This window comes from Bos indicus x Bos taurus, chromosome 6 (genome assembly GCF_003369695.1).
Source record: "Bos indicus x Bos taurus breed Angus x Brahman F1 hybrid chromosome 6, Bos_hybrid_MaternalHap_v2.0, whole genome shotgun sequence".
NCBI lineage: Eukaryota > Metazoa > Chordata > Mammalia > Artiodactyla > Bovidae > Bos > Bos indicus x Bos taurus.
Window position 1 is genome coordinate 111,728,686 of NC_040081.1, and position 15,855 is coordinate 111,744,540.

The 15,855-nt window shown below is 42.1% G+C and overlaps 1 protein-coding gene and 1 long non-coding RNA gene across 9 annotated transcripts in view; one reads left to right on the forward strand and one right to left on the reverse strand.

The window, feature by feature from the left end:
- The window catches only part of LDB2 (LIM domain binding 2), a 454,053-nt gene that overhangs the window by 435,216 nt on the left and 2,982 nt on the right, over positions 1 to 15,855 (reverse strand). The window lies entirely within an intron of this gene.
- The window catches only part of LOC113894543, a 45,413-nt gene continuing 44,630 nt past the window's right edge, over positions 15,073 to 15,855 (forward strand). For both annotated transcript variants that reach the window (XR_003511613.1, XR_003511614.1), the window contains exon 1: positions 15,073 to 15,564. This is a non-coding gene — a long non-coding RNA (uncharacterized LOC113894543). The remainder of the gene's footprint in view (positions 15,565 to 15,855) is intronic.

Below are 15,855 nucleotides of genomic sequence, written 5' to 3' on the forward strand. Positions count from 1 at the left end.
CCATAGTCCAACCCCACCCTACACATACGTATGTACTCATACACACACCCTGGGGCTTCCCAGGTGGGAAAGAACCCGCCTGCCAGTGCAGGAGATAAAGCAGACGTGGGTCTGATCCCTGGGTCAGGAAGATCCTCTGCAGAAGGAAATGGCAACCCACTCCAGTATTCTTGCCTGTAAAATTTCATGGACAGAGGAGCCTGGCGTGCTGCAATCCACGGGGTCACAAAGAGTCAGACACGACCTAGGGACTGAACACAGCACGTACACCCTAGACCTTAGTCCCTAGCTGTGCTCACATCCGCACCCTTCCTCAAACAGACCATCGCCTCTGGAGACTTGCTTTCTATGCCTGTGCCTTTCTTTCAGCCAAAAGCAGCCTTCTCACCACTACTCTCAAATTAGCGAAATTCCCATTTATCCCTCCCAAGATCCTCCTGCCCCACAAATCCCTACTGTGGCCTCGCTCAGCCCTTTCAAGTCAGGCATGCAGCCCTCTTCACCTCCAGACCAGTAATACCACATACGGTAGACTTCAATATCCAGCAAACACATCAGCATGATCGTGGTGACAAACACCGAGAGACCACAGGCACCATGAGCATCACTAAATAAGAGTTAGCTCACCCGAGTCTCATAAAAACCCTATGATGTAGATTGTATCACCATCCCACCTTACCCGTGAGCACAGAGGGGTGAACTAACTCACTCCAGGTCACACAAACAGTAAGGAGGGAAACAAGTCTGTTGGACTCCAGAAGTGAATCATTCAATGTTCATGCTGTGGTAGGGGACATAGTCTAGTGGCAGGCCATGACTGCTCTGTCCTAGAGCATATGCCTGCAAAGCTGATCTGTAAAATGCAGGTGCGTTAGTTACTCAGTCATGTCCTACTCTTTGTGACCCCGTGGAGTGTAGCCTGCCAGGCTCCTCTGTCCATGGGATTCTCCAGGCATGAACACTGGAGTGGGTAGGCATTTCTTTCTCCAGGGGATCTTCCCAAACCAGGGATCAAACCCAGGTTTGATCTGCATTGCAGGCAGATTCTCTATCGTCTGAGCCACCTGGGAAGCCCGTAAAAGGCATATCACCCACGTGAAAACAGTGATAACTCAGAACCTAGTTACAAAATGATGACCACTGTGAAATCTGCCTTTAAAAAATGACTGCTACTGGTCACCAAGTCTGTCAATTGCCAAGATGGATAAAACACGAATAAGGTTGTACCTGACCCCAAGGATCTCTTCGATCCAGTGAGGAAAATAAGGTAACATTACATACATCTCATAACATAGCCCACTTTATGAAATATCACTTTTGTCCTTGAATTGAACATTTGTCCTTCAAACGGTATCATAAATTAACTGGCTGTATGCCAAACTGCTGGTTCTAGATCAGCACTAGCTCTTAACATGAATTCAACCTCCCTCTTCCCAGTAGGAATTTTGCAAAAGTCTTTTGATTTACAGATATTGCACAGGGTTGTGCTGACTGCCTTTGGACTCAATACAAGAGAAAAAAAAACACAGGGAAAAGGATCTGCTCTCAAGCTAAGAGGGAAAAGCTTTCTTAATAGGAGACAGGGAGCCCTGGGTGCAAGCTTTCTAACTAGTATTAAATCACCATGGTAATCGCCATAGACATTATGGCTAACTTCCTTATATCAGAAGCCCTCCATCTTACTAGGGTCAAGATTGATTAAGAATACTATTTCCTTGAGTTCAAATCAAGGTGCAAAGAAGCCAGAAAAATTTTTTAAATATGTCTTCATGTTCAGTTTAAAAACAGAAACATTTGTGTAAATAATTCAGACAACTCAAAATCATATTTTAAGATTTAAGAACACAGTGAAACACTCATAATTTTAATTAAAAGAGCTGGATTCAAAAGGGTGCTCAGTATGTCCCTAAGCATATAAAGACTGATGCATATATGTATCTACACTAGACTGATATGCTATAATGTTAACAGCAATTTTTGCGTGGTATAACTAAAGACAATTTTTATCTACCTCTTTGTACATTGTTATAGTTTACAGATATTCTGTTCCGCACACACCAAGTTCTTAAAATCAGAAAAAGTAGATCTTTATCTTAAAACATATTCAACTTTAAATAAATTGGCAAGGAAAACAGTCATTAATTTCAAAGCAATAAAGCTTAGTCATGTATCTTTCAACATCAATAGCGTCATGCTTTTGGACAAATTGGAAAACTGGAAAAGAAGAAAGGGATTTGAAAAGCAGAAGTGTTTACAGAGTTGAAGTGCAACTTAGTGATCAGTCGGGGTGTTTGATAAGGTCACTTTCGGAGTGGTACCTGGGTAGCCAGTGTCATGCTTTAGAAAACTGAGAGCACTTCTGAATCCTCAGCACGTCATCGTTCAGCTAAGCACAACCTGTGTCTGGTTTCAGAAAATCCACAATCTCCACAATCAGACGTTTAGTCTAGATGATCACTTGGATCTAATTCCAGCCCTGCAATTCTGGGATTCAGCCAACGGAGAAGTCATAGTCTCTATCTACTGTTCTGTTTAAGAACCTTTTAATGGCAGGTGATATGCACCAACTGCTTAGTTTTAATTTCAAGCAGAAGTTTCAGCCAACTTCAGTAGGATAATCATGGCCAATGTTATAAGGCATAGAGGTGTGTGTGTGTGTACTGCCAAATAGTTAGCCTTGTTTATTAGTCTGACTTTTGCTTATCTACACAGATTTTGAGTCTCAATATCAAATCCTATGAGTCCTACGAAATGAACCATATTTGGAAGTAAAATTTAACAAGCACTACTCTCTTAGAAAAAATAACATATAGGGACTTCCCTAAAGAGAGGTTCAGTGGTTAAGAACCCACTTTTCCATTGCAGGAGTTAGATTCCTGGTATGGGAACAAAGATCATCCTGCATGCTGCATGGTACAGCCAAAAATAAAATAAAAATAAATAAAATAAAAATTTGCCCTTCCTACAATAAACAAGGTCAATAGATAACCAACAGAAATCGGAATAAAAAATTGAAGATCTACAAAAAATATAAAACAAATAAATTCAAATTACATTTTATTTCATATATATAAAACTAGAATACAAAACAATGTAATGTTTAAGCTGGGCATCCCTGGTGGCTCAGATGGTAAAGAATCTGCCTGCAATGCAGGGAGACCCGGATTTGATCCCTGGGTCAGGAAGATCCCTTGGAGAAGGGAATGGCTACCCACTCCAGTATTCTTAACTGGAGATTCCCATGGATAGAGGAGCGGGCAACAGTCCATGGGGTAGCAAAGGGTTGGACACAACTGGGCCAGTTCCACTCACTAATGTTCAAGCTACGCAATCTATTTCTCTCGAAAGTTAATTACAAATGATTACTAATGTGGAATTCTACATAAAAATCACAGGCGGCCTAGTCAGTGAAATGAAAAGTAGGAAGGTATGCATGCGTACATTAAGGAATTCACTAGGAAAAGTCAGAGAGATTGGACACTGAAATTGATGAGACAAATCTACACATGACAACATGTGGTCACACGCACAAGGAAAGTGGAGGCAGGCAGCTTAACTTCCCATCACCATGACCCCTCTGGCCAGAAAGATACCCGCACGTGCTATCTTTTAGATACTGTTTAGAGCATCACCATTTCCACCCGTGTATATCACCCCGTGTTAAGGAGGAAGCCGTAAGGTATCCTGGTGGATCAGCTGGCCGGGCTGTTACCAGTCCAGACACACAGGTGGGGCTGTAGGCTTCGCCCAGCGCCTGACATAGCTCCCTCGCAGAAGTCTGGGCCAGGCTGCATTTGGAGAAAGTGTGCCTCTTTAGACAAAACGACCAGTCAAGGCCAGCAGATGTGCACTCTCCAGCCCTCCTCGGGGCCCCTGCTGAGATGGCCCTGCAGAGGCACTGCTGAAGGGGAATATTTCAGTGTCCTGTTGACCCCCCGAGTCCCTAGCTAGAGCAAACCCTGAACACAGATTGTTTTCCAACAGAAAGGACTGCATATGTGTTCCATACAATGGTCATTTCTTAATCTTGACACTTGGTATGTCGAACCCGTATCTCCCGCATTGGAGGCAGACGCTTTACCCTCTGAGCCACCAGGGAAGCCCTTGGTATGTCTAAGAAATACTTATAACTCAGACTTTGAGGGATCCATGGCCACCAGAAACTGTGTGATAATTCTCACTAGTCAATGATGATATAGCGTCCTGATGGTACCATTACATGTTATAAGAACCCCAAGCCCACAGATCCTACAACATATCACTGAAGTTTCATTTATCAAATTAAAATATGCTTATGTAAACCACATAAGACATATTTTTAAAGATACCTTTATGGCCACCAGAGGAGACAGGGGAGGGCAAGGAGTATGGGATTAACAGATACATACCATTATACATAAAAAAGATTAACAACAGAGATTTACCATATAGCACAGTGAATGATAGCAATATTCTGGCCTGGAGAATTCCATGGACTGTGCAGACCATGGGGTTGCACAGAGTCAGACATGACTGAGCAACCTTCACTTTCACAGTGAACTACATTCAATATCTTGTTATAACTTATAAAGGAAAAGAATACGAAAAATGATAGATAAATAGATAATAGATATAGATGCTTCCTAGGTGGCTCAGTGGTAAACAACTTGCCTGACAACACAGGAGACCCGGGTTCAGTCCCTAAGTTGGGAAGATCTCCTGGAGAAGGAAATGACAACTCACTCGTGTTCTTGCCTGGGAAATCCCATGGACGGAGGAGCCTTGTGGGGTGGTGGGGAGTGGAGTGGTTAGACTCCATGGGGTAACAAAAGAGCCAGACGTGATTTAGTGACTGAGCATGAGCACGGATAGATATAGATATACAGATATAACTGAATCACTCTGCTATATACCTGAAACTAACACAGTCTGTAAATCAACTATACATTAATAAAATATAAGTAAATACTATTAGGAAATCGTTTTTCCTAATAGGGGACTGGAATGCAAAAGTAGGAAGTCAAGAAACACTTGGAGTAACAGGCAAATTTGGCCTTGGAATATGGAATGAAGCAGGGCAAAGACTAATAGAGTTTTGCCAAGAAAATGCACTGGTCATAACAAACACCCTCTTCCAACAACACAAGAGAAGACTTTGCACATGGACATAACCAGATGATCAACACCGAAATCAGATTGATTATATTCTTTGCAGCCAAAGATGGAGAAGCTCTATACAGTGAGCAAAAACAAGACCAGGAGCTGACTGTGGCTCAGACCATGAACTCCTTATTGCCAAATTCAGACTTAAATTGAAGACAATAGGGAAAACCACTAGACCATTCAGGTATGACCTAAATCAAATCCCTTATGATTATACAGTGGAAGTGAGAAATAGATTTAAGGGCCTAGATCTAATAGATAGAGTGCCTGATGAACTATGGAATGAGGTTCATGACATTGTACAGCAGACAGGGATTAAGACCATCCCCATGGAAAAGAAATGCAAAAAAGCAAAAGGACTGTCTGGGGAGGCCTTACAAATAGCTGTGAAAAAAAGAGAAGTGAAAAGCAAAGGAGAAAAGGAAAGATATAAGCATCTGAATGCAGAGTTCCAAAGAATAGCAAGAAGAGATAAGAAAGCCTTCCTCAGCAATCAATGCAAAGAAATAGAGGAAAACAACAGAATGGGAAAGACTAGAGATCTCTTCAAGAAAATCAGAGATATCAAAGGAACATTTCATGCAAAGATGGGCTCACTAAGGACAGAAATGGTATGGACCTAACAGAAACAGAAGATATTAAGAAGAGATGGCAAGAATACACAGAAGAACTGTACAAAAAACATCTTCACGACCCAGATAATCACAATAGTGTAATCACTGACCTAGAGCCAGACATCTTGGAATGTGAAGTCAAGTGGGCCTTGGAAAGCATCACTACGAACAAAGCTAGTGGAGGTGATAGAATTCCAGTTGAGCTATTCCAAATCCTGAAAGATGATGCTATGAAAGTGCTGCACTCAATATGCCAGCAAATTTGGAAAACTCAGCAGTGGCCACAGGACTAGAAAAGGTCAGTTTTCATTCCAATCCCAAAGAAAGGCAATGCCAAAGAATGCTCAAACTATCGCACAATTACACTCATCTCACACGCTAGTAAAGTAATGCTCAAAATTCTCCAAGCCAGGCTTCAGCAATATGTGAACCGTGAACTTCCTGATGTTCAAGCTGGTTTTAGAAAAGGCAGAGGAACCAGAGATCAAATTCCAACATCTGCTGGATCATGGAAAAAGCAAGAGAGTTCCAGAAAAACATCTATTTCTGCTCTATTGACTATGCCAAAGCCTTTGACTGTGTGGATCACAATAAACTGTGGAAAATTCTGAAAGAGATGGGAATACCAGACCACCTGATCTGCCTCTTGAGAAATTTGTATGCAGGTCAGGAAGCAACAGTTAGAACTGGACATGGAACAACAGACTGGTTCCAAATACGAAAAGGAGTACGTCAAGGCTATATACTGTCACCCCGTTTATTTAACTTCTATGCAGAGTACATCATGAGAAACGCTGGGCTGGAAGAAACACAAGCTGGAATCAAGATTGCTGGGAGAAATATCAATAACCTCAGATATGCAGATGACACCACCCTTATGGCAGAAAGTGAAGAGGAACTCAAAAGCCTCTTGATGAAAGTGAAAGTGGAGAGTGAAAAAGTTGGCTTAAAACTCAACATTCAAAAAACGAAGATCATGGCATCCGGTCCCACCACTTCATGGGAAATAGATGGGGAAACAGTGGAAACAGTGTCAGACTTTATTTTTGGGGCTCCAAAATCACTGCAGATGGTGACTGCAGCCATGAAATTAAAAGACGCTTACTCCTTGGAAGGAAAGTTATGACCAACCTAGATAGCATATTCAAAAGCAGAGACATTACTTTGCCAACAAAGGTTCGTATAGTCAAGGCTATGGCTTTTCCTGTGGTCATGTATGGATGTGAGAGTTGGACTGTGAAGAAGGCTGAGCACGAAAGAATTGATGCTTTTGAACTGTGGTGTTAGAGAAGACTCTTGAGAGTCCCTTGGATCGCAAGGAGATCCAACCAGTCCATTCTGAAGGAGATCAGCCCTGGGATTTCTTTGGAAGGAATGATGCTAAAGCTGAAACTCCAGTACTTTGGCCACCTCATGGGAAGAGTTGACTCATTGGAAAAGACTCTGATGCTGGGAGGGATTGGGGGCAGGAGGAGAAGGGGACAACAGAGGATGAGATGGCTGGATGGCATCACTGACTCGATGGACGTGAGTCTCAGTGAACTCCAGGAGTTGGTGATGGACAAGGAGGCCTGGCGTGCTGGGATTCATGGGGTCGCAAAGAGTCGGACATGACTGAGCGACTGATCTGATCTGATCTGATTAGGAAATCAACATTTTGCATGACTTTTTTGACTTATTTTGCAAATGGGACAGAGAATCAGGGCAGCATAATCATCATCACCATCCCCCTTTCTACCATCATCATCACAGTTCCCACTTATTGAGCACTTACTGTATACCAGGCATTTTTACACGTTAGCCATTCACCTGCCAACTTAAAACTCAGGCTAAGAAAACAAGGGTTCAGAACAGTTAAATGACCTCCCTAAGATGACACAGCAAACAAGCGGGAGAGCCAGGGTTTGGCTCAAAATCTGATTTTTTGTAAGCCATTTCAGTACAGATCTTTACATTCCATGCATGCTACTTTTTTCACACCAAAAGGGAAAAAACAAAAAAGTTGTGTATGTTTCCTGACCAGAAGTTTCATACATGCACACAGTCTGACTGGGTTCAGGATGTTTCTCGTCTCGGTCTCTCTCTTTGACTCTGTCATATGTACATGCCCGCATTGCACACAAACACACCCAAACACATCACCAGGTCCTAGTTAGGCTCAGTGGTAAAGACTCTGCCCGCCAAGCAGGAAACGCAAGTGACACAGGTTCAATCCCTGGGTCAGCTTCCTGGAGGAGGAAACGGCAACCCGCTCCAGGATTCTTGCCTAGAAAATCCCATGGACAGAGGGGCCTGGCGGGCTACAGTCCGTGGGGTCACAAAGAGTTGGACGTTACTGAACACACGCACAACATATACTATTATGTTCCCATATTTTCTGTTATGCTAAACACTTGAAAAAAGCTAATTCATGGCCCTGAAAGCACTTTCTCAAGACACAGAGTGCTCCAGGAAATGTAAGGTATTATCACAATTCACATCATAATTCATGGCTGTGAGCCCTCCGGTAGATCCAAGGAGAGGAAGTGGTAGAAAGAACAAATGAGAAAAGTATAAATGTTTTTCATCAGAAGTCGGGAGATTCCCAACAGATTCATACCACCCAGAGGGCAAAGTTCTCAGTTCAACACTGCCTGCCTTCACAGAAGAAATTCTTTTCAGGCTCCTTTTTTTTCCCACCTGGTAGATATAGCAGAACATTCTGTGAATTTTCACTCAGCTGTTAGGTTCATAGATTCTTTTCCAACTGGAGCTACAGATGATTGTTGGGAAGATTCAAGGTAAAATCCAGTGTCAGTGTAGAAAGTCCTTGTTGTCAGTGTCCAGTCACTCAGTTGTGTCCAACTTTTTGTGACCCCATGGACTGCAGCCTGCCAGGCTTCCCCGTCCTTCACCATCTCCCAGAGCTTGCTCAAATTCACGTCCAGTGAGTCAGTGCCATCCAACCATCTCGTCCTCTGTAGTCCCCTTCTCCTGCCTTCAATCTTTCCCAGCATCAGGGTCTTTTCCAATGAGTCAGCTCTTTGCATCAGGTGGCCAAAGTATTGGAGCTTCAGCATTCGTCTAGCCAATGACTATGCAGGGTTGATTTCCTTTAGGATTGACTGGTTTGATCTGTTTGCTGTCCAGGGGATTCTCAAGAGTCTTCTCCAGCACCACAGTTCAAAAGCACAACATAACTTCCTTTATTCAACAGATGAATTTTGCATATCAACTATGTGCAATGAGGCACTGGGCAGACAATTACAAAGGAGATGGCTGAGCCTTTTGTCCTCACATGGTACACATTCTATTGAGGATAAGCAGACACTTAAATAAACTACAAGCAAGAAAATACCAGCTTGCTATAATTCCTTCATAAAAAGTGATCAGGGCATGGGATAGAAAGTGAGTGAGGATGTATGTCTGGCAAGAGGCAATTTTAACTGAGGTGATTAAGGGAGTCTCTCTGTGACAGGGGTTGATCCGAAAAGGCCCTACTAAGTGCTAGGAATCTCCTGTTTCATGGTTATTACTTTCTTTGGGACATTGAATCAATTACCTGCAAATCAGGCCAACACCATGCCAAATTCCAATTCATTTAGATTTCCCAATACTCACACATTCAAAAAACTAGATCATGACATCTGGTCCCATCACTTCATGGCAAATAGATGGGAAAAAATGGAAGCAGTGACAGACTTTATTTTCTTGGGCTCCAAAATCACTGCAGATGGAATTAAAAGATGCTTGCTCCTTAAGAAAAAAGCTATGACAAATCTAGACAGCGTATTAAAAAGCAGAGACATCACTTTGCTTACAAAGTTCCATCTAGTCAAAGCTATGGTTTTTCCAGTAGTCATGTATGGATGTGAGAGTTGGACCATAAAGAAGGCTGAGTGCCAAAGAATTGATGCTTTTGAATTGTGGTGCTAGAGAAGACTCTTGAGAGTCCCTTGGACAGCAAAGAGATCAAACCAGTCCATCCTAAAGGAAATCAACCCTGAATATTTATTGGAAGGACTGATGCTGAAGCTGAAGCTCCAGTACTTTGGCCTCCAGATGAGAAGAGTTGACTCACTGGAAAAGATTCTGATGCTGGGAAAGATTGAAGGCAGGGGGAGAAGGGGCAGCAGAGGATGAGATGATTGGGTGGCATCACCAACTGGATGGACATGAGTTTGAGGAAGCTCCAGGAGTTGGTGACAGACCAGGAAGCCTGGCATGCTGCAGTCCATGGGGTCGCGAAGAGTTGGACACAACTGAATGACTCAAAACAACAACAACAACAATACTTATAAGTGCTATCAAAAAGGAATCTGTATATGCATTCTCCTGCTAAGCGCAAGAGTGTTGAGGTACAGACAAGCTTGGCATGTTAATGGATCCAACTAAGTCTCTTTTGGCTGGAATTTGCTGAACATCCATCAGGAAGCAGGAGATCAACAGTCTTCAACCAAGAGTGTGGATTTTAGAGCTTATTCCAGTGGGAGGGGAGCTGGAGAGTGATGTGCTCTGATTTCTGCTTCAAAAATATCACCTTGGCTGCTTATGGGAAAACAGATCATGTATTAGGAAGAGGGAGCAGAGAGGATAGTTAGGAGATCATTCAAATTCAAAAAAGAGCGTGGGGACCTATGGTGTCCCCAGAACAAGGGTGGTTCCCCTTCTTCAGAGGAATCTACAACTGTGGATGAGATGGTTGGAAAGCATCATTGATTCAATGGACATGATTTTGAACGGACTCTGAGAGATAGTGAAGGACTGGGAAGCCTGGTGTGCTGCAGTCCATGGGGTGGCAAAAAGTCGGACATGACTGAGCGGCTAAACAACAACCACATCATTAATGCTCAGCGTTGTTTTTAATTGGAAGGCTGAAACTTCAAACTAGATTGGTTCATAGTGGTGCTGGAGAAGACGTTTGAGAGTCCCTTGGACTGCAAGGAGACTAAACCAGTCAATCCTAAAGGAAACAGACCTGGAATATTCATTGGAAAGACTGATGCTGATGCTGAAGCTCCAATACCATGACCACCTTCTGTGAAGAGACCCTGATGCTGGGAAAGATTGAGGGCAGGAGGAGAAGGGGACGACAGAGGATGAGATGGTTGGATGGCATCATTGACTCAATGGACATGAGTTTGAGTAAACTCCGGGAGATGGTGAAGGACAGGGAGGCCTGGCGTGCTGCAGTCCATGGGGTCACAAAGAGTCAGACATGACCGAGTGATTAAACAATAATAAGAACAAAAACTGTCAGTGAAGTGAGGGCAAGGGGTGGCTGTCAGGGTTCCATCAGGGAGTAGGAAGCCTTCGCCAGCAGACTTTGGGTAGTCAAAATATCCAGACCCTGGAGACACCCACGTATAGACTTGGTCTTCACCTCTCTAAGCCTCAGCTTCCTTATTCGTTAAAGAAGAACCAGAACACAGGCATCTGGGGCTGGCGAGTGCATCACAGGAAGAGATCATTTTATCTCTAGTCATGGGCAGGCATTTACTGTAAAGACGGTAGCCTTGTAGGGGGCTAAAGGAGGCTGCAGGGTTAGGACCACGAGGAAAACTGATGTGGACAGGCTGTCTCTTAGCATCAAACTAGAACAAAGAGAAACCAATACAAGTTGGAAGGGCTCTTCCCTCTTTGTGTTTCGTTTTCCTACGATTCTTAATTGATTCCCTGCAAAGGAAGCCAACATCATGCCAGATTCTAATTTACTCTCCTAATCTTCTATCCCACCAAAGTTGGGTTAGTTTTTCTACTCATCCCACTGATGTTTAAAATAATTAAACCACCGTCTCCCACAGAGTAGACCTGAGACAAGTCAAGCGCTGAATGGAAACGTAAATATTTTAAGTTGAAAAAAAATTAAACTCTTAGATAACTATACATAGTATTCCACAACAATTCCAGTGGCTCTTCAGATAAGATCACGTCAATGAATACTGAAACTATCCATTCTTCAGTAGATAGATGTAATTGCAGTCTCTTTTTTGATAACCGGGGTATATGCTGCAGCTCTGATGCCATCCTTTGGAATTTCACATGGGCCCTTTTGAAATGAGTCAGACATTTGAGAGGCAAATAGTCCAACCAGGTGAGGTAGATGGGGTCAACTTTCCAGCCACTGCCAAAGTCAATCTATCCAAGGAAAAAATGTATTCAACCAATACATTTCCACAGGCAAAACTAGAATCCTCTCTAGTATTTCTTATCTCAGAGAAGTGCTGCAGTTAAGAGGATAACTCCTAAAACTGAACTACCATCCGTGCGACCTTAGACAATGTACATAACCCTTAGTTTTCCCTCATCAGTAAGGCTGCACAGGTTAGAAGTACCAATTTGAGGTGGTGATTATGAGGGTGACGTGAGTTGATCTACAGAACGTACTGAGCACCTTGGGAACCCTCCATAGATATTAGTGACTATCATCATGACTACTTTTCAGAAAGGTGTGCATCTTTCAATAGTCAAAAGCACAGTGTATTAACCCAACAGTGCAGTTCAGTCGCTCAGTCCGACTCTCTGTGACTCCATGGACTGCAGCACGCCAGGCTTCCCTATCCATCACCAACTCCTGGAGCTTTCGCAAACTCATGTCCGTCGCGTCGGTGATGCCCTCCAACCATCTCACAGGGGGCTTCACTGTAAGAGTTGGTGTTGTATTCTGCCCTTGGTTACCAAATGGTAAGCTTCTAAACACAGAAAATGTCTTAATAGTCTTTGCATGTCCAGACATTGATACTGTCATTGCCTGAAGTAGGAAAATTCTTGAAGGAATGACTGAAGTTTGTCTCAAGTATTAATAGTTGCCTGTGTTCAGATGCACGTGGCCAGAATTTAAATGTAAAAAGAAAACCTAAGCTCAGATTGATAAGAAAAAAGGAAAGAAAAAGAAAGAAAGGAAGAGAGGGAAGGAGGGAGGAAAGAGAAGAAAGAAAGAGGAAGGAAGAAGAAAAAGGAAAGAGGAAAATAGCTTGTTTAGGAAATCACAAAGATATATGTAATACCTACCTTAGCTGAAAATGTTTTTAAAGCCCCGTTTTCTGCTACCTTCAAAAAGAGATTGTTTTTCCAGATCAATTATATTCCGCGACCCACCAACTGAATCCAAATAAGTAAGTTTATGAATCTTGTTCTTGAGAATATCTGGCGTTGTTTGTTTTATGCTGTGTTTGCTCGCTCGGAAAGGGGGTGTTCTGTGTCCCACACGAAAATGAGTTCACGTGGACAAACGTAATAAAAGGAGATTTATAGCCCTATCTCCATACAATTTAAATTAATTTCTTTCTGAAACCCAAACAAAAAGCTAAATGCGTAAAGGATGCATACTGTTTAAATCCTATATCATAATTTACACACCAAAAGGGGGGAGATTTAAGTATGCATTGATTTTAGGCTGATAAGAATCTGTGTAGAATGGTGTTGAGAGATTTCTTTTTTTCTTCTTGGCCTCCTACGAATAGTTAGTTTGCAGCAATTTTTAATTAAAAACAGTTCCCATAGTAAGAAAATGGAAAAAAAAAAAAAAAAGACTTCAGGAAAATAAAATCAGTACAAGAGTCCTGCAATTTGTTTTCTGAGGCCTTGTAGAGATCTTGAAAAATAAGAGAGGTTGGGAGTTCTCATTTTTTTAAAAAACTTCAGTTTTGGTTTCATTTAACATTTTCAAAATAGCTTTCCTTACCACTACTAACCCACCCTCCGCTCCCCACTCCTCACCACCCCCCTTCGAAAAACTTGGAAAGTTCTGTGCTTAACACTGAAAATCATTCATATGCCTCAGAGTAACAGCACCATTTTTCTTTCTAAATTTCTAAGGGGAAAAAAAGGAAAAAAATCCAAGTTTATCACAAAGCAGTTTTCTTTTTTTTTCCCCCACCTATCCAAAATACCTAATCTCATTTTAACTAGGCTCCATCTGAACATCAATGATACTCAGCTAGCCCATGAATAAACATGATGTTACAAGGGAAACCCTGTGACTAAAGTATATAAAAATGCAGCTGAAAGAAAAGCCTGAGAGCCCTCCACCCCCTTCCACCCCCTCCCCGGGGAGCTGGAGAGTTGAACTGAGGCGGGGCTAAAGCAGCAGATTTAAATTTCAAGGTCTTCAAATATTTTCGACGTTCATATTAAATCCTGTAAAACTAAACACCGTAATTCTGAGAAAACCCTTGTGTCCGCGGTGGCTTCCCATTGTAATCACCGTCTTCTCTTTGGGAGTGGAATGTATAATACTGATACAAGGGGAAAAGCCCTCAAAACAAAAGAAACACATCATGGTACCCACACTTTCCCGATGGTTGTGGCATTTCATCAAAATCAACAGACTGCCAACATGAAAAAAAACTATATACTTACAAACCTCTTCATTGGAACAGAGATATTTTTGGTCTTTGAATGAGGAAATAAGGTATAGAAAAGTTACCTACAGTCACCAAAATTTTTATAACTTGATTAAAGTTCCTTAGATTCTATAAAAATCCGACATTACTGAAATCCTTTCACTAAAAATGAAGGTCACTATGATGATCTTATATTTTACCTATATTTTTTTTTATCTTGTAGCACAGACCTCAGGAAGTGAAAATAACACTGCTTCTTCTATTATTATTGAAGCATGTTACAGAACAAATTCTGAAATCTTTAGGACATAGTTTTATGTCCTATCTGATTATACTGTGTGCAGCGTTAAACAAAAAATTATGCAGTTCTGTTCTCCCAAAAATACATGTGAGACAGCAAGATCATTCCAATAGTAAATGAATTTGCGAAGACCTCAGGTCAATTCATGGTAACATACACAATGGAAAGCCGTAGCCCTCTTCGTACTGGCTAGGATACAGATCAACATTGAGGAAAAACTCCAACAGTTTCTCTTAATTTCAACTAAAAAGGGGGGGGGGACATCCATGCATTTCTTTATGAAATTCCACTGAGATTCTGGTGTTGCAAAGAAATTTTTATTTCCCAGAATAGCTGGCAGCATTGAAAACATATTTATGTTGTATTGGTTTGCTTTGTAAAGCGTTCATATTCCTTTAAAAAGAAATGAGATCCCATAATTTCTTAGATACTTGCGTTCCCTGGCCACAGAGATTAGGGATCTAAATTGCCTCATGATAAAATAAATGTGGAGAGGTGGAGATGAGCAGTTTTAGGGCACTGGGAAGTTGGTCCCTAAAGGAGACCAGCACCCCCAAAGGCAGGTACCAGCACCCCCAAAGGCATCAGAATTGTACTTCTCAGGAATGATGCCAATTTCAGTGACACCGGGCTTCCCTGGTGGCTCAGAAGGTAAAGAATTAATGACACAGCTGAACTCTCTCTGCTCTGTCATTTACAGATTCATGATCGCGTGTTCACAGACGTTTCTTGTACACCTACTTTGTCCCAGCAATTGCTTGCTTCCAGCGCTGGCCTTAAACAAGACTGCCAGGGTTTCTCTCTGCAATATTTTCTCCACTATGACTCTGTTTTCACATTACCATTTGCAATTCTGAACTAAATACCGTGAGCCAAGAAATAATGTCTTTGCTCATTACTCTGGTTCATGACACTTTGTTCATACTGAAGGAAACCAAACCCTGGACTTCGAAAGAATCTGGATTTTCAAATTAAAGGGGCCTTGCAGGGGATTTGCTGATGAGGAAACAAGATCCATGCCAACAAGTTAGTAAGTGAAGAAACAAGTTTGAAACAGGATTAACTCCCAATCCTGGGTTCTTTAAGACTACCCAGCTCCTGAAGGGCTCTGACTGGATTTAACTGGAAGAAATGCATCAATCCCAGAAGAGAATGTTCTGGAGGGGTAGAAAAAAGCAGGAAGGTAGGTGGGCACCATGCTTCTTCTTCACGACTTTCTTTCCTTTCCATAAAGAAGGATGTTTCCAGGAAATTTCTGCAAACTTGGTTACAATTTTTTTCATCGCAAATGGGATGTGCTACAATTTCTTTCTAGGCAAGTGTACATTCAAAAAGGAATGGAGAGTCAAGCGTGTTTCCAGGGGTGTGTGTGTGAGTGTGCAAGTGCGTGTGTACACGTGTAAGGACTCGATGAAAAACACCAAGTAATATAGAAGCAGGAACCAGAAGAGAGAAAGAAAGAGGGTCGGCCTCT